The sequence below is a fragment of the Ruditapes philippinarum genome, unplaced genomic scaffold (assembly GCF_026571515.1).
Source record: "Ruditapes philippinarum isolate M1 unplaced genomic scaffold, ASM2657151v2 ctg566_1_1_1_1, whole genome shotgun sequence".
Classification (NCBI taxonomy): Eukaryota; Metazoa; Mollusca; class Bivalvia; order Venerida; family Veneridae; genus Ruditapes; species Ruditapes philippinarum.
This window is the reverse complement of record NW_026858381.1, coordinates 148626-174397: the sequence shown is the minus strand read 5'-3', so window position 1 is coordinate 174397 and position 25772 is coordinate 148626. Positions and strand designations below refer to the sequence as shown.

Below are 25772 nucleotides of genomic sequence, written 5' to 3'. Positions count from 1 at the left end.
TAACTGGGCAGTGTCTTTTTCAATACAGTTAAGGTAATTGGACAGTGTTATTTCAATACATTTAAGGAGATTTAACGGTGTCCTTTTCAATACAGTTAAACCATTTTCAACACAGTTAAGGTGATTGAATCATGTCATTTTCAAAACAGTTGTGGTGATTGATCAGTGTCATTTTCAATACAGTTAAGATAATTGGACAGTGTCATTATCAATACAGTTTAAGGTAATTGGACAGTGTCATTTTAAATACAATTAAGGAGATTCAACAGTGTCCTTTTCAATACAGTTAAGGAGATTTAACAGTGCCCTTTTCAATACAGTTAAGGTGATTTAACAGTGTCCTTTTCAATACAGTTAAACCATTTTCAACACACTTAAGGTGATTGAATCATGTCATTTTCAAAACAGTTGGGGAGATTGAGCGGTGTCTTTTTCAATACAGTTAAAGTGATTTAACAGTGTGATTTTCAGTTAAGGTGATTGAATATTGTTATTTTCAAAAATTGTGTTTTAAAACGGCATTACATTAAAGTATATCGAACTTGGTTGTTTTACAGCATACAAAAGGTTTAATTTTAAACATGTTCTTAATATTAAACATGTTGCTAATTTTTAACATGTTATGAGTTTGAAACAATGTTTTAAAGATGAGCATTTCATAATGGTTTGCAAAAAATTATTAATAAATTCATGATTTTTTCCCCCTTGACTTGCTATCCTTGGCCTCTATATACACTATGCTGTCTATACTAACGCATACCATTTAAGATTTTTAAAGGTTCTTTTTTTAAGTGATTTATGTCTAGTGGGAATGTAAAGAGATGTAAAATAGTCCTCGAAAGGTTGAGACATTTATATAACGTATCCAGTGTGAATTTACAGTCTGGTGGTTTTGTTAAACCCACATTCTTGTACATTGAACAATACCATACTAAAATGTATGGGATAACGTTTTAAATAAACTTGCTCTAGATCTTGATCAGACTTTGGCAAATATTGATAAGCAAATACACATTAAAAAAATTTGCTTACTTAGACAAATTTATTTCTGTATTTAAGTGACACTCTGCATAAAGAAGAGCTGGTAATTGTCACTGGATTTGTGATTAAAAAAAGTAAATGTTCTTTGAAAAAGCATCTATATATTATATGATTGAATTAATAATTTTATGTGTTGACTGGAATTTGGTTGTTTTAGTGGTGTTCTTATTGCAATTGAATTAAAATGAAAGTATATAAAAAATATTCCTTACTTTAAAAAAAGTCTTATTAAAATTTTCTGCACATGTGTGACTTCTATGGAAATGTAATAGAATGTATGCCAGAATATGTTACTTGGAGCTTTAACTGTTGGAAATGTTTTTATAAAAAGAAAGGTCGATCAAATAATATATGTTCCTTGAATAAAGAGAATGCTTTGCCTGATGGATCAATTAAGTAGAAATGTCTGATTTATACAGTCCTTGACAATTAAGGAGAAAGTTGTTTAAAACATTTTAAACATTCCTGGAATATTAAGTAGAAAGGTCTGCTTAATAAATTCCTTGAATATTAAAGGTCTGCTTAATACATTCCTTGAATATTAAAGAGAAATGTCTACTTTCCTTAAATATTAAAGAAAAAGGTCTGTCTAATACAGTCCTTGAATATTAAGGAGAAAGGTTGGTTAAATACATTCCTTGAATATTAAGTAGAAAGGTCTGTTTAATGCATTCCTTGAATATTAAGTAGAAAGGTTTGTTTAATGCATTTCTTTGATATTAAAGAGAAAGGTCTGTTTAAAACATTCCTTGAATATTAAAGGCATTTGGGATATTGATAAAGGCTCTTGGAAATATTCTTTGAATATTAAAGAGAATGTTCTGCTGGAAATATTCCTTAATATTAAAGAGAAAGGTGTCTTAGTTTCAGAGGTTAGATGATTTTAAATAAGGTTATCTAGTCAAGGAAATGTTTCATGACTTGAAAACAAATGAATTCAATTATTAGCATAAAAGTGTGACATGGAAAAAATACACCAATTGAAGACATGTGCATTAAAGCAGTGTACATGAAACATATTAAATTTACTGTTCTTTTTAAAATAAGAAACTCTTACATTAAATTGACTGTTCCTTTTAAAATGCATTGGTCTTAATATGAAAATACATCAGCGCACAAGTGTTTCCAGTTAAGATGTTTGTGATACTGGGGTTTTTCACTGAAATGTTTCTATATATAAATTTAATAATTTTCCAAGAACCTCTTATTATTACCCTTATTTGTTACTTGAATTTTATGGAAATTATGTTCATTTAGCGTTGGTTAAAAGACTAGGCTAGTTGTGAAATTCAAATCTGAAATCTAGTTCAGTTGGATTATGAGTGATTATCCTATTTTGGTCAGTTCTGGGGACCCTGTTGTGAACTGGACTGTCCAGATGTTTAAGTGAAGATGGTAAGTTAATTTGTATGGGATCATAATAAAGTTATGCAAAATCATTTCTGTCAATAAAGGCCCTAGTCTACATGGTAAAACACAATCCAGTATGCTACTAAATGTTACTGAATAAACTGTGAATGTGCCTGGAGTCATACAGGTAAATAATGTTTTGACAGCTAAGAAATCCCCACAAGTCAATGACCTGACCAACTGCTCTTGATTGGATAGGGTGAATACACATGTGCAGTTTCTATCCAATCATTCTTAAGTGGGAAAGGTCATCTATAGGTCACTGTCCAGATAACCTCCTGATCAAACCACACCCTGAGTGAGAAAGTTAGCCAATCAGATAAAAGGCAATTTCAACTGACCACTCAGCAGTTTTGATGTCTTAACCACATGCTGGGAAAAAGGGGTCTCCCATAGGTCATTTATCAAATAGCCACAAGATGAAACAACCAAAGCATGGACAACTGGCCAATCGGATAAATGTCACATTCAACTGACCAGTCAAAATCGAGATGACCACATGCAGCGGAAAATGGTAATAATAGGTCACTTATCAGAAATAACCCATGTGTGAAATAGAAAGCCAATCAGATAAAAGTTAATTTCAGCTGACCAGTCAGCAGTAAGCTCATAAAACCACAGAGATCTTCGTGGGTCACTGATCAAATAGCAGCATCAAACAGCAATGTGTTAGAAAATAACTGATGATTTAAACTGACCATTCAGAATTGAACAAGGTTGATTAATAACCTGTCATTTACAACCAAAGATAACTTGTGAGGTGGCTACTTTCTGTGGGCACCGAGGTGTGAAGTAAGTGGGCAATAGGCTATTATTCTAAATGACCATTCAGTGTGTAGAGGTCAGTGATAGGTCAGTGACATGGAAGGCACACAAGCATGAATTAAATAGCCAATAAGATAACAGATGATTTCAATTGACCATTCAGCATTTAATTTAGATTTTTGGTCGGACATTGTGGATTGGTTTGAAGATGATGGTAAATTGTCATTTAACTTCTACATTTCTTCATTAGAAATGCAACATTTGTAAAATTTGGGGTATTATTTTTTGTCAAGTTTCTTAATATTACTTTTTATTCCATTGATTTGGTAATAATAATGTTTAAAAATTCAATAACATATATTGAAGATGGGAAGAATCCAATGCAAATTTGTATTTTATTAGATAACATCTCAAGATGTATTTGATTGAGAATGGTCTAAATTGTAGTTTGTTTTTGAATGTTTTTGTTTGAATTCCTATTAGCTGGCAGGTAGTTTATATGCCATCTTTAATAAAAAAATTTAAACTTAACAATTTGATAATAAATACTTGAATTGAAAGATTTAACAAGACTTGTTAGATTTATTACAAAATAATTTACAACTTTTTAAACTATTAAACAAAGGTTAGTCATTTTCTTTGTTAAAGGGGAATTAAACAAATTGTCTTCGGTCACATAAAGCTATCAATAATAATGCTTCACTTTTGTTGGACTGAAAAATATCTTGATCTTCAGTTCAATATGAGACACAAGGCTGGTTTTATTGTGACAGATTTTTTTCCTAAATTAAAGATGCCACTGACATCTCACTATAGAAAACTGAAGATTTGCTGTGAAACAGTTTTTAACGGATACAAATTATCAATATTAAACCCTCTGTAGCAGGAAAAAAAAGTGACTTTAGCCCAGCTTTATATTGAGCATATTGTGTAATAGCTGCACTGCTGGTTCCCGTCATACACTGCTTTATTTTTTTTTTTGTTGTGAAGATTAAGGTTGAAATCAGGTCAGGTCAAATGGAAAAAAGGCGTTTACATGTATAGCGTTTATTAAGCTACTTTGATGAAGTTGAAAAGAGAAAATTGAAAAGTTAGTTTTGGATATTATATTGATTGTGAAGAGTCTGAGGATTAAGGGAAATTTAAGGATGAGTTAAAAAGGTGTTTGAAATAGTGTTTTATACTGGGAAAATTTGATTTGCATCTCTTTGTTTTGAATAAGAAAAGTTTATTTTTGATAATGATTATAACTCAGCACCTGGTCATTGGTGAAGAAAATTTTTAAAACCATTGTTTCTGTGACACATGATTCTAAAATGGCTTATTAGTACAAAATCTTAAGTAAGGATTTCAAATGAAGTAATATTTAGAGAGATTTAATGGAAAATAGTATTGGAAGTTTAAAATATAGTTGATCAAACTGATTTGTTTTGTTCTAAGTTGTTGTATAATTAGAACAGGTATTGGAAAAAATTATCATGAATATTTATTGGAAATGAAACTTTTCTAAAAATAGAATTATATTAATAGAAAGATAATTTTCAATGAATTTATTCTTAAATAACGCGAAAAAAATCAGCAAAAAAATGGAGAGTTTAAATCAGATATGAAAGAATTGAATGAACTCGGAATTCCAAACCTAACAGAGTTGCAGAAATGTTGAGAATGAAAAAATACTAGAAAAAGATCTCAACAAATTATTCAACAGCAGATTGCCGTGTAGCATGTAGTGATGTATAATATTGATTAAAAGATGCAACTTTCTGTTACACCGATCAATTTCCCCGATATTTACTCTGCTTGTATGACTTTTAAATTGTAAAGAAATATAAAAAAATGTTAAAGTAACTAGTCAAGTAGTTGTATCTATTACATATTATTATACTAGTCCGCCTATTTGGTCACGTGTTAGCTTTTTATCACAGAGACTTGGCGGCCATGTTGGATTTAGCATGTGTTGAAGGGTAGTAGTTCTGATCAGACCGAGTAAAACTATCAGTGGCTTTCGTATGTATGCAAAAAAATTTGGATGGATGGGCGAGCGCACTCGAAAAAGTCCAGTCTTTGCAAGACTAGGGTTAGGTCGAGGTGTATTCTGTTAAAAGTGCGTAGTAAAAGGGGTTTTTCTTCGAGAATGTAGGAGAGATTTAGAATGTATTAAGGTTTTCTGTGACGGATTTAGCTGTGCGAAGGTCAAAATGCAGCCTCAATAGGAAGGAATTTACTATTCTTATGGTAAGTTACGTTTCTTTCGAATGTGTTTGTTAAATCATCTGGGTAGTGAAAGTTAAATCGTTGTCAGAAAAGTAAATTTTTGGTGTAAAGTGATGAAAGGAAAAAGCCCTTTTCCTCTTGAACAGTAGGTTTAAGATTATATATTCACAGTGAACAAAGGTATTTTCTGCTATGCTTGTTATATTTCATACACTGCACACTAAATTGTTTAACGGATTTGTTACGAAGTATATGCATAGTGTAAATGCTTGGTCTGAACTGCTTTAGCTACATTTTTTACCCGACATTTTTTTTGATACAACACTTGTGTAATCATTGGATAAGCGTATATGAGGAGCAATAGAGGGAAATGTCTAGACTTAACACTAGCACATGGCCAACGCTCACCATATTTTGTGTCATTGTGAGCTATGGCATACACAAACTGCTACCATCTCTGTTTAAATCCGTTTGGAGCATAAGTACAGGTTTAGGTCCATTTTCAAGCTTCTGTTTCCCATCACTTGGTGCATACCCAGGTTTCTTTGATAAATTTTATGCTAATTTCTATGTCATGCAATCTTATATAGGAAATGAAGGAAAACGGATTGTAACTTATGTAGTCTTGCCGACATTAAACATTCAGTAGTTTAAATAGATAATTTTCAGTTGATATATTTTGTGGGATATGAAACCATTAGTTTAAAACATTTAATAATTTAGTGTAGGGAAAAAAAAAAGTAGATTGTATGTTGCTGTTGTATAACATTCATTATATGCGCGATTTAGCAGATATAAAAAGGCGGGCTCTCGAGGTGCATGTACGTAAGGAAAATGGCGGATTCCGGTACAGTTGTAAGCACATGTAGTAAAATGTTTTGTCTAGGAATGCAGTTTAAATCGTCACGGCATCTTGATTGCTAGACTGTAACAAAGTTTATGCAATTTGCCTCCTGAGGCATACAATTTCATTGAAATTTAATGCAGATGTATACTGTTTGGTGTATGCATTTGTTAATAGTTGAAAGTTAGATGTATGTGATTTGTCGGCCATGTTTGCGCGCGTGATCAAGGTCGAGAAGGGGGCGCAATTAATGAATAAACCTTAAGTTTTTGTATTGTAACGAGTTATGTTTGTAAGTTTTCATGAAATTTAAGAATAAATTAATGAATAAGAAAATTGTAAAAAGTGCATATGAATGTAGATGCGCCGCGCATGCGCGCATAAGCGCGTAAGTTTGTCTATGTCAGACATATGCGCAATCGATGGTAACCGCCAAAACGTGGTTTTAAAGGATATGAGGTTGCGCTGGGGATGTCTAGTGAAATATCATGGAGTGATTATGCGTGTCTAGTTTTAGATGTCTCGAGATAGGTGCGTATTACACTGACAGTGCTGTATTATATACAGTGACTTTTTTGTTTTTGACAAAATAAAATATCCTGCATAGTAGTCTTGGTATTTGATCGTGATTACATAAATGTTGCATGTCGTTAACTTAGCATATCTTTTGTCAGTCTAAGTGCAGAGATTTTTATTAGATACGGTTTATTTATTGGGAACTATTTTTTTGCGCGGATGTGCATACTTTGTTTAAAAAAGCAGTGGGAAAGGGTGTAACAAGGGGCACAATCTGTCTGACCTGCTATAGCTACTGCATGTTTAAACCATGCCGTGTTATACATGATACCTTGATATGCTTTTGAATTTGGTTTAAAAAATATTCTGAATACGAAATGTCTGGATTATTATACGTGCACATGTGTAACTCTTAACTTGATTTATTCAAAATTTATGATACTTCTGGATTTATAAAGTTTACCAAGTTTAAATGCGGATTTGAATTTATATTGTAAGATTATAGATTGTGCATGTGGATATTAATATAATATTTGAATAAATAAATAATGTGATGTAGAATTGTGTGAAAACAAAAAGATTGTCGTTTGCCAGTTCGGTGCTCCTTATTTCATTCAATATGGTAAGAAAAATTTTGGTAATTGTAAATTTTGGAGCTATTAGGAAAGCAGTTTTTTTATACGATTTTGTGGATTTAAACAAAACCAAGTGCAGTGCTTGATCTTGTGATTTAAAAAAAAAAAAAATTGTGATAGCGTCTTAAGATGTGCGCCATCTTGGATATGTTATCAAGGTTTAACGATGGCGTGATGTACACGAAACTTGAAAAGGTGAGCATAAACTTGTTAATTTTAATAGATAATAACTGTTTTAACTGTTTTTCCCTCTTAAGTATTCTAAATGTTGTTCATGTATCTGTTGTAAATTTATTATTTCCAATAAACTTATTGATAATATATTGGTTTACCACGTACGAAACAAAAGAATTGTATAGTGTTCCATGTTGTATATATAATACATTATAACTATGTACAGTTACAGTATTTCTTTAGGTAAATGCTGACAATATTTTATTTTATTTCCACTTATTTTAGATTTCCACACCTGATGTGTTTAAATTTATGTAAGATTTTATATAAAATGATAAGTTAAACTTAATCATACGCATGGGTAATGACGATTTATGTTTTGACTGCGAATCTTTGACCCAGAATAGAAAGGTTGCACTTGCTACTGCATGTGTTTATTGCACTGATGCAGTTTATTGTTAGATTATGCATAATCTACATGAAACGGTTTGAAAAAAATTGTCTATGCTGTATTGTGCAGCGGAAATGTATCCGTCTGGATGTTAATGATAACGACGTATGCGCATGCGCACATTTATTTTGAATATTTTAGTCTGGTTTATCATACGTTTTATATAGGACACTTGCTAAGAATAAAAAAACTAGAACCAGACATAGGCGCGAATGCGCATTCGTTGAGTGGGGCGCACATGTTAAAATTCAAGAACGCGCATGCGCACGTACGCGTTTACATTATATCTAGAGCCTAAAAGAATAGATACTAGTTGTGTAATAGATACTTTTATAATGAATTTGAATAAGAAAAAGATAACTATCAGTAGTTCTTTGCAAATTATATAAATAGTTAATTTAATAACTAAATGCTTTGATATGGAATTTAAATGGCAAGAAATTTCTTGATTGCAATGCCAAGAACACCTGTCTCGAGGATGTTTTGCACAAAATGGACGATCCGCGTTGGGCGCATTTACATTTTGCACGCGCCAAGTTCATTAACAGAGAAGTCATGTCTATTAAGAGTTTACTGTTTTTATTATTTTCTTATTTTCTTTACATCGTTGTATCGCGGATGTGTGATTAGTAATTTTTGTTCAGTATATAATATATACGTATTACTTGTGCGGGTTGACCACATTACTATGCAAGAAGCGCGGGGCATGCGCGCGGCGCACAAAATCTAGTTGACTTTCCAGACAACATGTGCTTTCCTAGATCAAAAAATTGTGAATTTAAATATTTAAAGCTATAGAAATGGATACTCTTTAGTGTAAGGTAAGACAAATCTTTAAACCTTGCTTACATCTATATTTGAAATTAAATAAAAACTGATCTTTTTTTTTTTCATTAAAATATTCTAATAATTTTCTTAACTTCTTGTTATTTTACTTTTAGCATTGAAGCGCATATTTCTTTTAAATTTAATTTTATTTAAATTATTTTAATGCAGTAAATTTGTTGCACGAGAGCTTGCCGAAGGTCTTGTCTAGCTGCTTGTGTATGTTACCAACTATTTGGACTTGTCAATTTTGTCAGTTGTTAGAAATTGTTAATTTAGATAAATAAAAAGTTTGGAATGAAGTAGATATGATGCTCAAATTAATTGAAATAAAAAAAATGCATATAATGTATGAAATTGGGTAGAATATGGGGTCTCCACTTTCAACGCCAAAATTCCAGACATGGCGCGCATGCGTCCGCATGCTAATAGATGATGATGGCGCGTCGCGCGAATTAAACCAAGTGACAATGTAGATTCTAAGGCTTACTTGTTTGAAATTAGAATATATTAACAGACTATAGCTGCTACAAAATGTTTTATTGTTGGAATAAAATAAACTGCTCCTGGAAATTTACTTTAACATAATTTTGTACAATTTAATTAGTTGAAATGCGCGCATGCGCTTTAATTCGCGCCTTGACCAGAATCGTCAAGAAGGCTTATACGCAGTCCGCGCTGTGTTTCTTTAAGACACGTTCTTCAGTTTACAAGTCATGAGTATTTTAAGGAATTTTGGAAGAAAAGGTATGCTTTGAAAATTATTTTAATATTTTTTCAGCAATATTTCTTTAACAATTACATTTTCCGAGAAAAGTAATGACAAAATATATAGATGTCGATTGGAAATTTCTGAACAATATTTATTTACAAATTTTGATATTATAGTATAAAGGTATTCATTACAGTCATTTTAAAATGGTTTGAATATTTTTCTTTTTTTCTTTGATTTTATAAAGAATTATTCGTGAATTTTTGACTGAAGATTCCTTTGAGTTAGAATTTTCAGGAATATCAATACCTATTATTCTCAGTCCTGCGCTCAGAACTTCCAGATGGGAGATTCGCGGTTGCCCCAATTTTAGCAGTTTGCGCGCTTAGGAAGAAAACTGCGCATTGCGCTATTCTGTAAAATAGAATTTCAACGCGCATGCGCGCTCAAATGTTCCTGATGCAGGGACCAGAATGCTGGTGCGCGCCGCGCTTTCAAGTGGTCAGTTCATTTCAAACGCCACATAGGAAAGCTGCTATTGGAATTACATTTTAAGAAGTGAAGTAAGTTTTATATTTTCTGCTGGAAAATATTGCTATAATTATGGTTATCTATGAAGATATTAAATCAAATATATTTTTTCCTTAAAAAGAAATTTATATATATTTTTAAAAATTTCATATCACATCTTTTTTATTTATGACTAAAATGTTTGCAGAAGAAGGGAAATATTTTCACACAAATCTTTCTCTGAAACCAGACTATCAATATTGTGTAAAAATTATGGCAAATATAAAAAAGAAATGCATATAAAATTAAAACTCAAGTTACATTGTAACATCTTACTACTAATAGAAATGCTATTAAAATACTACAAACATATATTTTGAAGATGGCACTAAGGAAAGGACGGTTTTATTCTGTTACCTGTATAACTGTTATTAACATTTTTGTCTGGCTCCAGGTAGTTTTCATGAAGAGTACTAAGTGGGGAAACATATAGACTGTTTTTTAAGTCTGAAAATAAAGGATAATGTTATAAGAAACACAGACAACTGTTTCCCCAGTATTGCCATCATGTTAGTTAGAATTAGTGTCAGAAATTTTGGTGTCAGAAGTCATTATTTGACATGCAGCATTTTTTTTTTACATGTTTCATAAATTAATTATCAGAAATGCTTTGTATGCCTAGTTTCTTGTAGGAATAAAATTTTAAAAACTTGAAAATATTTTTTCTTCATATTTATATGTATGTTTGTATCTGTTTGTTGTTTATTTGAATGTTTTTACTGTTATTTATTGAAAATTCATGTTTTCAGATTTTTTTTTTATTGGAAAAAATTGAACTTAAATGATTCTTCCATCTTTTTTCAAGTTGTTTCACCATTTTCTTCAAAAATTTCTTCTTGAAAAAAACTTTGCATATTTTTGATTATTTAAAATTGATAATAAATGATTTAGATAGCTGAGTAAAGTTTTATAATTGTGAAAAATACATATATTTTTTAAAAATTTAGATCTATTATTGTGTAGAGATTCAGGTAATTTATATTTAAGAAGAATTTTCTCAAGTATTGTTTTTAAAAACCTCTAGAAGTGTAGTTTTCAATATTAAAATTTAAATTTAAAACAATATATATTTTTAATAGTCTGTTTTCAGAATAAATATCAAAGTTTAAGACAATAGATATTTTAAATAATCTATTTTAGAATAAATGTTTCAGAAACATAAAGTTCTTCTCATAGGTTACAGATATTATTTTTTAAAATCATATTAGATTATTTTAAATCATCTTCATGATTTAAAAGTTAAAAATTAAATGCCATAATTTTAAAGTTAAATGTGGTATTTTGCCCATACATTGCTTTTCTCCAGATTTTCAAATTCTTCCACCATTTTCAAGTGTTTAAACCAACTTAAGTTTTTTTTGTTTTTTTTTATATTCAACCTTAAAAAATTAAGTGAGAAACATCCAAAATTTATTTTTCTTAAAATATTGGCCACAGGCTTATCTAAATTGTCTGATAACTAAGGGAAAATTCACTTAAACTTGCCAGCCATAGTTGTTATGTTTGTTTTTTGTTAAAATCCTTTTACAAGAGTAGCTACGGTAATTTAAGCCCCTCCCATGTCTGGCCTTTAACATATCAGGGCTAGATTGTCAAAATGGCGCAATTGTTAACAATCTTACATTTATGTCATGCATGTAAGGCTGTTCAATTCATTTTTTGAAAATCTATTTTTATGCATGGAAAGAAATTATACATTAGTTAATTTATCAGTGAGAAAGGGAACAAGATATAAAAAAAATGCTTTAAAGAAAATATGTAAGTGGCGGAAGAAAGGCGCTAAATAATTCACAAGGAAATGTACATTATATGTACATAATTATGCTTTATCCTTGAAAGTGTATATATTTTAATGGTACTACTTCACTACAGGATAAGTTTTCAAGTGTTGCAAGGTTATTTTATACATGTATATTATAATATACAAATTGTATGTTTTATAATGCATAATAGTTATATAAAACATATATAGTTATATACTAATTTGATTGTTATTCTGTTTTTGGATTGGGGGGAGAGGGAGTAGGGGATTTTTTTTGAGCCTTCAAGTGCTATTGTTTGGGTTTTTTGCACTTTTTTTTTTACATGAAACAGTTACTGTTCCTTGAGCATAAAATAAGCCTGGTTGGATATCTTTAGGAGGAAATAAATACATGGTTTATATGACACCCTTTTCTCAGTGTTTAAGGACATGTGTGAATGTAACATTAATGATAACACATTACTATTTTAATACCAGGAACTATCTGATTTAAATATATATAAATCTACATACATGTATATTATAAATTATTATAAGGAAGTTTCATGGTGAAATATAACTGTAGACAAAGGAATTTTGTTTTTCATTTACAGTAACTTATCTTTTTTATTTTGGAATAAGAATTTCTCTTAAATAAATGTAAAAAACCCAACACCATATTCTATATTAATTATTTTGATAGTGAAATAAAAAGAATTAGATTACTCAATTTGGTGGGGGAAATTTCAAAATTTGTTATCTAAAGGATCAGTGTTGAAGGAAGCAGAAATGTTTGCTTATTTACTGGAGAAAACAAAATTCTGAAAATTGGCAGGCTTTTTTTTCATTAACAGTCAACTGGTCTTTTGTCACAATTGTATGTGGTTTAAAATTGTGTGTGAATAAGATTTAAAATTCCCTAAGCAGTGGTTTCTAAAAAGGAGATAAAATATTTATTTATATAGATTTATATACAAAATGAAGCAATTAGAAAAAATATTTTGTTGTTTTTGATTTTGAAAATAATCACATTTTAAATAAGTAATCAATGTTGCAAAATATACTAAAAGTGGTAATTTATAATTAGAGAGAAGTTTTCTTGTTTTTTTGTTATTGTAATCTCCCAATTCACCTTTTAAATTATGTATAATATTTTTATCATGCAGATTTGAAAATTAAAAAAAGAAAAAAAGATAACCAGCCAAACCCTGCTCAAACTGATCTGAAATTAACAAGACATTCTAATGAAACAAAAGTAAGATGAAATGAAACAAATTCAGCAATAATTGAACCAAAAGTAAGAAATAAAATAAATTCAGCAATAAATAAAACAAAAAATAAGAAGAAATAAAACAAATTCAGTAATAAAAGGAAACAAATTTAGCTAAAAATGTGACAAATTCAGCAATAAATGAAACAAAAGTAAGAAGAAATGAAATAAAATAAAGAGAAATGAAACAAAATTGACAAGAAAATGAAACAAAAGTAAAACTATGGGCAACTGAAACATAGATAGCAGCAAATAAAAGGGATAAAATTATAGTAATAATATATCATATAGATGCAAGTAATTCTTAAATTAATCAGTCCAATGTATATATATTACATAATTTAGCTGTATGTCTTATTGTCCTGTATATTTTTGTTTTGTGTGGTCTCAGTTGTCAACTGTTTGAGAAACAGATATTTTAGAAATACAAAATCACAAAGAATATATTTAAGTAAGAATATATTTAAGTTGAATATGTTAAGGTTGAATATGTGAGATATTTCTTCTATTTTATTTCTAGTTGTACTATAAGTGTAAGTTAGGGGTTAAATGTTTGTATTCAAACATATCAATATGTTGGTGTATATAATTATTTATTCAAGCATTGTCAGGTAGTCAAATAGTACCGTTGCCATGTATTTTAGTTGTCCTTTCAACAACCTATTGATTTTCATGTATTAAATTAAATATTAAATAATTATATAAAACAATTACTATTTAATATGTGTTGCTGTTATTATATATTACATTGAAGCTCAGTTTGTACTATAATACATAGTATGATACATGATGTTCTAAAAAAGGTGTGTTTATTATAAATGGAAACACAGTTTGATGGAAAAGGATATGTTTAGTAATGCATAGAAACACTGGTTGTGAAGAAGGGGTGTGTTTTAATATCATATGGAAAAGGTCAGTTAATAACAAGGGATGTGTCTACTAAATGGAGACAAACATTGTTTTTAAAGTGTGTATTTATTTATTAATATAAATGAAATAGAAAAACCAGTTGCATTTCCAATATGACATGGATAAGATCTAGGGGTATATTTGTAATGTACAAGGAAAAGATCAGGTTGTTAGATGGGGTGTATTATTAATATTGAATGTAAACAGGGGTGTATATTTTATTATATATGGAAAAACAATTGGAAGAAGTAGTTTTTAAAGAAAATATGAAATGAAAAAAAATTAGATTGTTGCAAGAAACAGTATTTTTAATATTCTATATAATTACAGGTTGTAAGTAATTTATTAGGTAGTTAGAAAGGGTTGTATTCATGTATTGAAACACATGGGTATACCAAACTCAGAGGGAATCATGTCTCTTATTTTGCATGGCAATCTATGTTTTGGGATATGTGTTTTGTTCTGTATAATACATGAAAATCAAGGTAAGAAAGTAGTTTTGTTTAGTATAATAAATGATAATAAAGGTTAGAAAGTGGTGGTTTTGTTCAGTATAACACATAAAAATCAAGGTAAGAAAGTAGTTTTGTTCAGTAAAATAAATGAAAACCAAGGTAAGAAAGTAGTTTTGTTCAGAATAATACAAATCAAGTTTGTTCAGTAAAATAAATGAAAACCAAGGTAAGAAAGTAGTTTTGTTCAGAATAATACATGAAATCCAAGGTAAGAAAGTAGTTTTGTTCAGAATAATACATGAAAACCAAGGTAAGAAAGTTGTTTTGTTCAGTAAAATAAATGAAAATCAAGGTTAGAAAGTGGTTTTGTTCAGAATAATACATGAAAACCAAGGTAAGAAAGTTGTTTTGTTCAGTAAAATAAATGAAAATCAAGGTTAGAAAGTGGTTTTGTTCAGAATAATACATGAAAACCAAGGCAAGAAAGTTGTTTTGTTCAGTAAAATAAATGAAAATCAAGGTTAGAAATTGGTTTTGTTCAGAATAATACATGAAAACCAAGGTAAGAAAGTTGTTTTGTTCAGTAAAATAAATGAAAATCAAGGTTAAAAAGTGGTTTTGTCCAATAGAATAAAATGAACATCAATGTTAGAAAGTCTTTTTGTTCAAATAAAGGTTAGAAAGTTGCTTTGTCCAATAACTTACATGGATATCAAGGTAAGGAAGTGGCTTTGTCCAATAAAATACATGAAAATCAATGGTAGGAAGTGGCTTTGTATGGTATAATATATGAAAAAAATTAAAGTAACTAGAGTGTTTTTATTTAGTAATTTAAATGAAAATTGAGGTTATAAAGTGGTTTTGTATAGTAAAATTAATGAAAACCAAGGTTAGAAAGTGTTTATGTTCAGTAAACTACATGGTAACCAAGGTTACAAAGTGGTTTTGTTCAGTATAATAAATGATTATCAAGGTTAGAAAGTGGTGGTTTTGTTCAGTATAATAAATGATAATCAAGGTTAGAAAGTGGTGGTTTTGTTCAGTTTAATAAATGATAATCAAGGTTAGAAAGTGGTGGTTTTGTTCAGTTTAATAAATGATAATCAAGGTTAGAAAGTGGTGGTTTTGTTCAGCATAACTGCTTGAATGTACAATAATTCAGGCAACAAATAATATTAAAATGTCAGTGAAATAATATTAAAATAAAAGAATTAGATTTTAAATAATATGAAGTACATCTGTTTTGTCTGATATTGGTCTGCCTTGTTTCACAATTCAGTCAGTATATATTTTGAAATTGTCCCTTGAAATAATGATTGGTTTTGTCCAGATTGAAAGGTGGACAAATGCATTTAAGATATTTAGGGTGGTAAAAATTAAATTTCTAGGACATCAGATAAATTCCATAGTCATCATCTTCCCCTTTCTCTGTTTTTTCATAATTTGAAAGATATTCAGAATATCATGATTCATAATGGAAATTCAGAATTTTTATCATCTCTTTAAACAAGTAAGAATTGAGTATAAAAGCTAATTTAGATATTGAGAAATCATAGAAAAATAAAGCAATTTTCTCAAGGTGTTTGGTTACTATTCCTCTAATATGTTCTATATATTGAGATGTGTGTTTATTTTCTGGGTTATATACTTGTCAGGAGCATGGGAAATACCATTTGTACAGTAATTGATTTCATGAGAGGGGAAAATTACCCAGGAAGTAAACTTCTGTATAATTATAATAATGAATGATTACGATTATGGAACAAGGGAAGTAAATGGGCCAAAATTTTGATCATTTTACCACTGAAGACTTGTACAGTTACTCCCCTTAGATGCTGCTTCATTTAAAGTCTAGCAAACCACAGATTTATTGATGGTTTCTTAATTTTGCATGCAGACAAAATACGTAATGAATAATTCCTTTGATTTTATTTTTGTATCGAACCTCTGGTATTTAATTATTACGGAATGCAGGATTATGTGCTTTCCAAGTTGATTCAGACACTTCTCAAATAGTATTAAGATGTTGCAGATAACTCAAGATGCTGTCTGATCGTGTGTTGTAAACGTGTCTATCAGCGCTGTAATATTCAGTAGCAATCTTTTCATATTTCATCTGACCGAATAACATCATTGCCAGACAGTCAACATTATGGTAAGGCAGAAATAAATCTGAATAAAAGAACAATTGTAGAACCACAACAATTACTGTTATTAGTTTATATCCATATCAATACGATGATGCACAAGTTGAACAAAGATTGTCATGGGTAAAACTGTTTTTGAACATCAACATGTAATGAAGTTGATCTTATGCACCTTTCACAACTGGAAAGAACCAGTGGTTTTACAGTTACTACTTTTAATGTTTTAATGTTTCCAGTTAAGTTTTATGATCTGGATGACAGCTGTTTGTTGTTAAGTGCACCTAATTGTATTTAGTTACTAGGTCAACATTTGATAATTCAAAACAGAGTTCTTCCTCTGACAACCTTTGTTCAACTTGTGCATCATCGTATTAATTGTATTTGCTTATGTAGTTCAAGATTTGAAAAGTCAAATTAAAAAAAAGGGCATGGGTAAGGTACTGGAGTTGAAGCTAGCTCTTCTGTGGAACAACATTCTAGTGTCCAGAATTCAGAGAATGACAACCGAATTATGGGCACCTGAATTTTTAAAAGAATATTAAAAAAAATTGTGGAAGAGAATACAGTAGAAAGATACTATATTAAAAAAAATTGTGGAAGAGAATACTGATTAGAAAAAGATAAGATTTTTCTTCCAAAATAGAAAAGATCCTTAAAGAGAACTAAAAAATTAATAATATAATTTTCGATTATTTTAGATTTACATATTAAACATATTATAGAATATATTGGTCCTATTTTTAAATCAGTGAATATTTTTGATAAAAGTTTTTAAATAATAAAACAATAATCAAACATTTTTTTATGACATTCCTAATCTTAAGAGCTTAAAGTCTGTAGCAACTTTATTATGGCTGTAAATTTCAGATATTTGAAAAATTTGGAATAAATTTAAAGATAAGAAAGTTAAGAGCTATTTCTAGGAGGAAAGAATTCATACTAATTCGGAGCTTATTGGAAAAGATTTTCAGAATATTTTAGTATAACGGGTTTGAAAAAAAACTGACCTGTGAAATACATTTTTGTTTTTGGAACTTATTCTTGATGAGAAGTGGCAATTTTGCCTTACATTAAGTCTTAACAAAATAATAAAAAACTCTTAAAAGTTTAACAGCCCACAACCTTTTTCCCCACCAGATGTTTAAATTTTTACTTCCCAATTTTCAAAGAAAACATAAGGCTCAGTCAGGACCGATTGATTAACATTTTTGGTCAAGTTTTCATTCATGATCATTTAATTGAATACTTACTTATTAAATAAATCTTAATCATGTAGATGCACCTTGACGAGTTCTGCCTGTCCGGACAATTTCTAGAGGTAAAAATCACTAGTACCAGAAATAATAGTAATTAAATCAAAAGAAAAAAATTTAGAGTTTGTTGCTCCTCGGACAGCTCCTGATCATTTAATATTATCCATGCTAAATATATTGAAATGGACAAGTGCATCATTCTTTCATTCTGGACAAAACTGTTCATCATTTTTAGTGACTATTTCAAAATAATATTGTCCTAATTAAATAGCGAACTGTGCAGAAAATGATCAGACGGCAAGGACATGCTGGCTGATTTGAGTCTGAAATTGATGTCATAGTTGTCGCACGAATATAATCTGTTGCCACCTTTGGAGAGTTGCTGTAATATCATTGTAAAGTTACTTATATTGGAGTAAGTTCTTACAGGAAATAGTTACTTATATTGGAGTAAGTTCTTATATGGAATAGTCTCCCTTCTACCAACAATTATTTTTCTCACTTTGTGACAACCTATGTATATGGTAATCTTAACACATTTGGATAAATTGAAGAAACTATTAAAACATTTAGTTACTTTAAATAGTGTTTTAGTCATGATAAGGCTTTGTGTTTCTCCTGGTTCAGTCCTCCACAGTACTTGGCAATTTTTAAGACTATAATTATAAAATATGGAGAGATAGAAAATTCAACAGTTTTGTTATTCCTTGGAAAGAACCTAAATTTGTTCTTTTCCATAAGCCATTCAGTGACAAATATATAAGGAACAATTGCTGATGGTCATTTTATATAAGTGCAAAGTTTTCAGTGTTGATTTTTATGTTTTCAGTGTTTATCTTCTATGTTTTTCAGTTTTGTTTTTTTGCAAATTAAATTAATATTGGACATTCCAACATACAAGCTGCAGGCACTATGATCAGGTAAATGGTATGTTACAAACATTAGATAATTCTATTGGACAATTTTACATAGTAAAAACTTGACCAAATGTTTTGAATAGTGAACAGTATTATCTTTTATTTCTGTTTGTTCAACTGTGTAAATGGCTGCAATTCCAAGATATCAAATTTAGAAAATGCCGAGAAAGATTGTCATTAAGAAAGCTATTAATGTTTATAAATGGTAGGAATTCCTTAGAGTTGCAGACGGCATTTACAGGTCCCTTAATTTATGTGATTGTCAAACTGCTATGTGACATTAGGGAGAAGGACATGATTAGTCATTTGCATTTGAACTGTATTGAAACGCAATCCGATTAAAGACACAATAAGTTTCGATTGGTTTGATGGAGCATCGTCTGTAAAGGAAAATGATGGAAAGTTTTGAAGCATGTAGTAATAAATACAACCATTAAGCCATTCAGAGGCAGACGATTTTGACTGCTCATAAAGGGCGAATATACAAAGATTGTGACGGCTAACTAATAGCTTTATATTTTGCTTAGACAGCCAGACTAAATGAAATTCGCTGGAAAAAAGTACTCTTTTAGTAATTTCCCTCCCTAATAATGCTTGGATTGAGTCTGGAGAGGGTTATATCAAGTCCAGACATCGAAAGATTAAAATTGCAATTTCGAAGGGAAAAAATGAAATGGTTTTTGGCAGTTTTACTCATTTCGATTTTATTTTCTTCACTTTGGTTTAATATTTTCATTCAAGAGAATTTGTGGGAATTTAGCAAAGAAAAAGTTTTGACTAAAGAAAAGATCATTAAAACTTAAAACATCATCAACGACTAGTCAAGAAACCATGTTTAAATGAATTAGCTCTAAAATGGTTTGACACTGTTCGACATCTGGTGTTAAGACTATTAAAAGTAAGACAATATAAATTAATAGTTCTCCCATTTCATAGCAAATGAATGAATCTTGTGCTCTAAGTGTTATGAAAATAATAATTTATTGCCAGCAAAGATAAAGATTCAAAGAGTCCCAAAATGAGTCCAAAAAAGAAAGCAATCGTTCATAAACTTTTAGATAGAAATATTTAAAATTCATTTGAAAAAATAATTTTACTGTATTGGGGGCAGATTTAATACATTTGGGAAATTGTCAAAGTAACATGCACCATAAGTATTTAACATTCTATTTGTCTTGCCAGTGCAGTTTTACGTGATAATTTACACACAGATTAAAATATACTAGAATGTCAGACTGACTCGAGTACTGGCGCGATACGTATCGCTACGTACATGTGGTAGTGATTTATTACCATGGAATGACAAGGACAAATATTCTGTCGAGACTGACGATTCGTAATCTTATGTGTAAAACCAGTCAGTCGGAACTTGGAAACCACAAACTTTATAATACATCTGTCTGGGAACCACTCAACTGTATAGATTACCATATTATATGTATTTCGGGCTATCTGCATAATTTTCGTGTAATGTTTCATGACCAATAATTACACGTAGCTATAATTTCTATGACTTGTAATTATAAAATGATGATTAAACATAATAATTATTGCTTAAACAGATGTTGTAGGTTTGATCAAGGTTTAATATTTTCTTTAAAAAGTTAAGTGTTAGGGATTTGACAACATGGATTGTTTGCTATGGTAACAAATTTATCTTTCTATGTAATTTGTTTCATTACAATAGTTTTAAATGTTTTATCATTTTAGGGTCTGTCATGGTTTGGGATTATAGTTGCTGTTTGCTTTTCTAATCTTGTCCTTGAAATGATAAACTGTATTGCACATTGCGTTCTTTATTATAATTATAAGGTCCTCAAATTTGTAAAGCAAGAAAAAATGATAGGACCTAAAAATTGTATCAGCCCGCATCAATCTAAATTAAATTACAGATGCATGCAACTGTTATTTGTATTATATAAAGCAGTTTTGAAGTCAAGTTAAAGGACCATTATTTCCATATGGTAAGCTAAGTGCAGTCTAAAGCACTGTTGATTTACCTTGAGTACGAGCAGTGGTGATGACACAGCTGAGAGCAGGCAGTAGGGGGTCAGACCCATATTAGCCGCATCACGACAAAACCAACCTAATGCGTCAAACCCTATTACAAGTAGAGAAACTGATAGCGAACAGCATGGATCCTGATCAGACTGCGCGGATGTGCAGGCTGGTCTGGATCCATGCTGGTCGCAAATGCATTAAGTTGGTTTTGTCGTGACAGGGCTCATATGAACATTTGTGCAGTGACTACTAAAGTCTTTAATTTTTAGTAGACTAAAGTTGAAAGTAACACTTTTTATAACTACATAATAGACGGGCAGAAAAAGTTATCTATTAAAGCATCTAGACTTAAATGGCATAATGATCTTAATTTATTTGAAATAATATTCAATCTCGTATCTGTTATACTACTCAGAAAAACGGTTACAAAAGGGGTATGGGCTTACTTTTTAAGGTCATGGAAAAATAGGTACGTTACAGTTATTCAGTTATTGCCTATCTTTGAATTGAGGTTTGTGAAGAATTTTCAAATGTATATATGAAGAGAAGATATTCAGAACATATCATATGTACTTCTGTGGTGAGACCTTGATATACATAGCTATTATGATATCCCGTTTTTCTGTAAATTTTGATAGGGACATGATTTGAAAAGATTTACTTACCATACTCTGTCTGGAATACTGGCAGAAAATTGAAATATTATCATCATGATAAATAAAAATAGGATGCATTGAGACGATTTATTGCATATTTATATTACTACTCTAAAATTATCTCTTTAAGAATCTTTCCTTGGTAATCGTTTGAAAAACATGATGTAGGGAAAACTGCAAAATCATGGAATGTGGAGGAAATGTTTGAATTGAATAGTTCAAATTCCTTCATTATTGAAGTTAACTATCAAAGTGATTGAAATGTCTGTGAATTTTTCACAAGGATCTTGAAAGGATGGTTTAATTTGTGAGCTCGTTGAAAAGGATTTGATGCTAATGATATATAAACAGGTAAAAGAAAGTTTGAGCGTTTGATATTTGTATTTATCGTGTTATATGTTGATATATAGTCAAATCACGACAGTGACAATGTTGAGAAGCTGGCAAAATAATACAGGGGAAAATTATTGAAATAAGGCATTTCTACAGTATGGTTATTTAAAACAGAATTTAATGTTGTAATAAGTTTAGTTGATGGAGAAAAAAGTCTCTCACCTGGAACTTGACAATTGTTGGTCATTATGAAATAGACACATTTGTTGACTTGTGCAAGAGTTGAACCAGAAATTATGTCGTTCACTAAGGTTGTTGATTGATAATTTTGTATTATATATCAACATATTCAATTTACAGGTACCTGAATCCTTTTGGAATAGTTGTGGAAAGTATGGTTATGAATGACATAACCCACGTCTATTATATCATAGGAGTGTGTCTCTTAATTTTTTTCCAGACCTTTGTTTTGTTTTAACTAAACAACTGACCAATAAAACCATGATGTATTTTAATAATCATAATAAATTCTTGTCAGGTATTGATATCAATTTACAAAGAATGAAAACTGCGCTCTATGAATTTTAAAATGTTGTGCAGCAACACTTGACTCACATTTTTGGTTGTTTTGTTGAAGAAGTCAACTTGACAATTTTCTCAATGAAAGTTTGATTGACAATGATTTGATTTGATTTTTTTTTTCATCTGGTAAGCAAGGCCCCCTACTGTCATGGAATGAGGAAAACTTCAATTTTAGGATTTTTCAAACCCCATATTTGGACTGTCAAAAGATAAAATTTCGGCATACTGTCTTCTAATTTGTGAACAGACTAAAATCGGAAAAAAGACTTAAACTTATTGATTTTGATTTGGAAACAATTATGAAAATAAAAAAGTATTTACTTTCTGATATAAATAAAAATATGAGAAAACATCATTTGAAGTCATTTTTGTTTTGAGAAAGAAATCAAAAGAATACTCTTTTATGTTGCATTGTATCTTGATACATGAACGCTTATTAAAAAGTAGGATTTTACTACATATCTATTCTATTGAAATTGCAAAAAGAACTGTCTATATGTTGTCATAGATACGATATGGAATCATATGGTATTTATCTGTTATACTTCAAACAGAATTGAATTTTTTTTCTCTTTCATTGTTATAAGTAAATGCAAGAATTTCCCCGTATTGTAGACATAAGAATATGTAGACAAATACGGTTTCTAATAAGAAGAGTATAAAAAATAAATATGGAATTTACAATTGTGATTTATCCAATGAGAAAATTTTATTCTTTTAATTTCAAGTTTTATTAATAGTCAAGAAATCATTTTACTGTATTTTTTTTGCTTTCAAGTGATGTCTTGATGATATACATAAATGAATGGAAAGTAAAAACAACTGCACAAAAATGAAAATAAAGTAAAAAAATGTATTAAAGATGTTTTAATATTAGAGCTGTTTTTATTATCATCTCTCGAGCATTTTGACATAAAGTAAAGGTAGGAGACTATAGACATCTAATGTTTGCTGTACATGTATGATTTTATAAAGAGACAACTGGAGTCTTTAATGTCAAACAAGTCTATTATATACATTTAAAATCTCATTAATTGAGAAGGAAACGTAAAGTTTGACATCTTTTTATCCAATACGTCTTCTAATTAACTGTTCTCGTTTTTTTCTGTCACCCAATGCCGTTGAAATTGTTCATTATCGGAAAAAGTTGTCATTGATTTTGTAAGACTGAATTGCCGGCAGATAAGTTTATGTGGCTAGCGTGACCTCGGTAGGTCGCGCACAAAAATCAATATGTCTGACCACGGTTATTTCATAGTGACTAGCATAAAGTATATGTCTAGTATTGGATCATACATTGTTCAGGTATTTTTTGATCAATATAAACGTCTGTGCTTGTATTGATTGATTTAGCTCTATATAATGTATACCTCAGCTGATTGTATTAAGGCCAACCACATTTTATTGTCACTTAAGGGTTTCGTTACAATAGTTATTAGTTTATTTTTTCTTTAAAAGAAATATTTCTTACTCACTTTGAATGTTTTTTTGGTGTATTACATTGTCAGTTATTTTTTCTTCTCCAATTATAATGATATCATGTTTAGAGTAGAAGAGTATTTTGTAGTCTGTGTATAAAAAAATTAATGCCCAGATTTTCTTTTTTCGTTGTCGAAATTTTAACATGATTGTTTACACTTTTTTGGTCTACAATTTTCATTTTAATCTATTGTAAAATAGAAAGTTTCATTAGCATATGACTCTTTCATTTTCTAAATGGGTTTTCTTCTTTTCTTGTCTTTGACAAATCATTATTCTTTTATTGAAGAATATTTTCTAAAACAAGGTTGTGCATAGTTTCTTTAAGTTTGTCAAGTCTATACACATTGCTTGATTGCAGGATATTATATGTTAAAACTGTGGCTTAGCAGTTGTAGATTTGTTTAGATCCATGGTTCAGAATAGATGCTTGAACTTGTCCAAGATAACATATTTTCTTTGAAGGAAGGAAACATACTGATCTAAGGCTGTACCTAAATCATCTATAGCTGACCTAGCTCTCGGTAGTGGTGTCATACTTAGTAGAACAGTCAGTCAGACTGTGTGATCTGTTGAGACTCGAGCCTTCAACTAGGAGATACTCCGTTAAGGCTATACATACATACAGTGTTTTACATGAAATCTTTGTCTGGGTCAGTGCTGTACATTAATTCTGCAGGGTCATTTCTAGATCTGGGCAACTGCTGTAGCCATGCACTACCCTGAATACAACTAGCGTCTCGGATTAGGGCAACCAGAATACGTCAGTGAATGTACCAAAGGGGAAAAAAGCATGCCATAATTGTGACAAGTACTTGAGTGTTTGAAATCTAATATTTTTTTTTGTTGTGTATTTTCAGATTAGAAATGGCTGCTAGTGGAAAGGATGGAGCACGGGTGCCAGTGAAACTTTATTGTATAAAGAAAAGAATAATTGCCCTGATCTATGTAAGTATAAAACTTTTATCTCTCTTTGGCAAAGCAAGAACTTTCTAAATAAAACAACATACAACATTTTGAAAGTTGCAGAAATGAAAACTTCTCTAAATTCTTTATCATTATAATCACTCGAAACTTTATTTAAAGCAAAAATAAGCATTGCTTCCCTTGAACAAGTGCAATGAAAATTTTCAATTTTGCTGCATTTGGCACCCTTTAAAGTTGTAACACTGGTCAACTGTATGAAAAAAAAACATTATATTAATAAAATTTATACCCTAATATACAGTATATATAATTAATGGCATATATGTACCAACATCTTCAAAAAAATATTTACGTGAACAATCTGTGGAACTGGATTTAATTTTGTTCTTTTAACTGTCGCCTTCAGCAAGTTTCTGGAATGAATCGTAATTTGCATGTTTGCAAATTGGCTCTTGCACAGGTAAACTGCACTATTTAATATATTAAATATTACAGGGTCAACTTACAACAACTTGCAGTGATACGATTTTAAGACCTACGTTGGGGAATTTTATCTGTCTTTTCAACAATCCAAGTAAAATTGCATTTTTTAATAATTAAATGTTTATAACTATTGGCTATAATTTAAAGGATTCATTTTTGCATTTTGTTGACCAGTGTTATTACTTTAAGAACTTTTTTTGACAAGCATGCTCTGTATTTAGATTGGATTGCCTCTATTTAAAATGAATGGGAGCCTTTCTTATGCTCAAAACGCTATACCATTGGAAAAGCTGCTCACAAAATGTTGTATGGGAATGTAATTTAAATGTTCAAGCCTTTCTATTGTACTTGGATCATGTTCTAATGCTTCTGTTGTGTGGGTGTAGTGCTATGAAAAGTTAAGTTCTGTTTAATTCTAGCAAAAGTATTGTCCATGCTCCTCTGAAAGGTTTATTTTTGTGA

General features: G+C 30.1%; 1 long non-coding RNA gene across 1 annotated transcript; it reads left to right on the top strand.

The window, feature by feature from the left end:
* The first annotated feature begins 3825 nt into the window (after window positions 1–3825).
* Window positions 3826–24909, top strand: LOC132753035 (uncharacterized). The gene is made up of 2 exons (XR_009628895.1): window positions 3826–7620; window positions 24761–24909. It is a non-coding gene; the product is annotated as an uncharacterized LOC132753035 (long non-coding RNA).
* The last annotated feature ends 863 nt before the right edge of the window (window positions 24910–25772 follow it).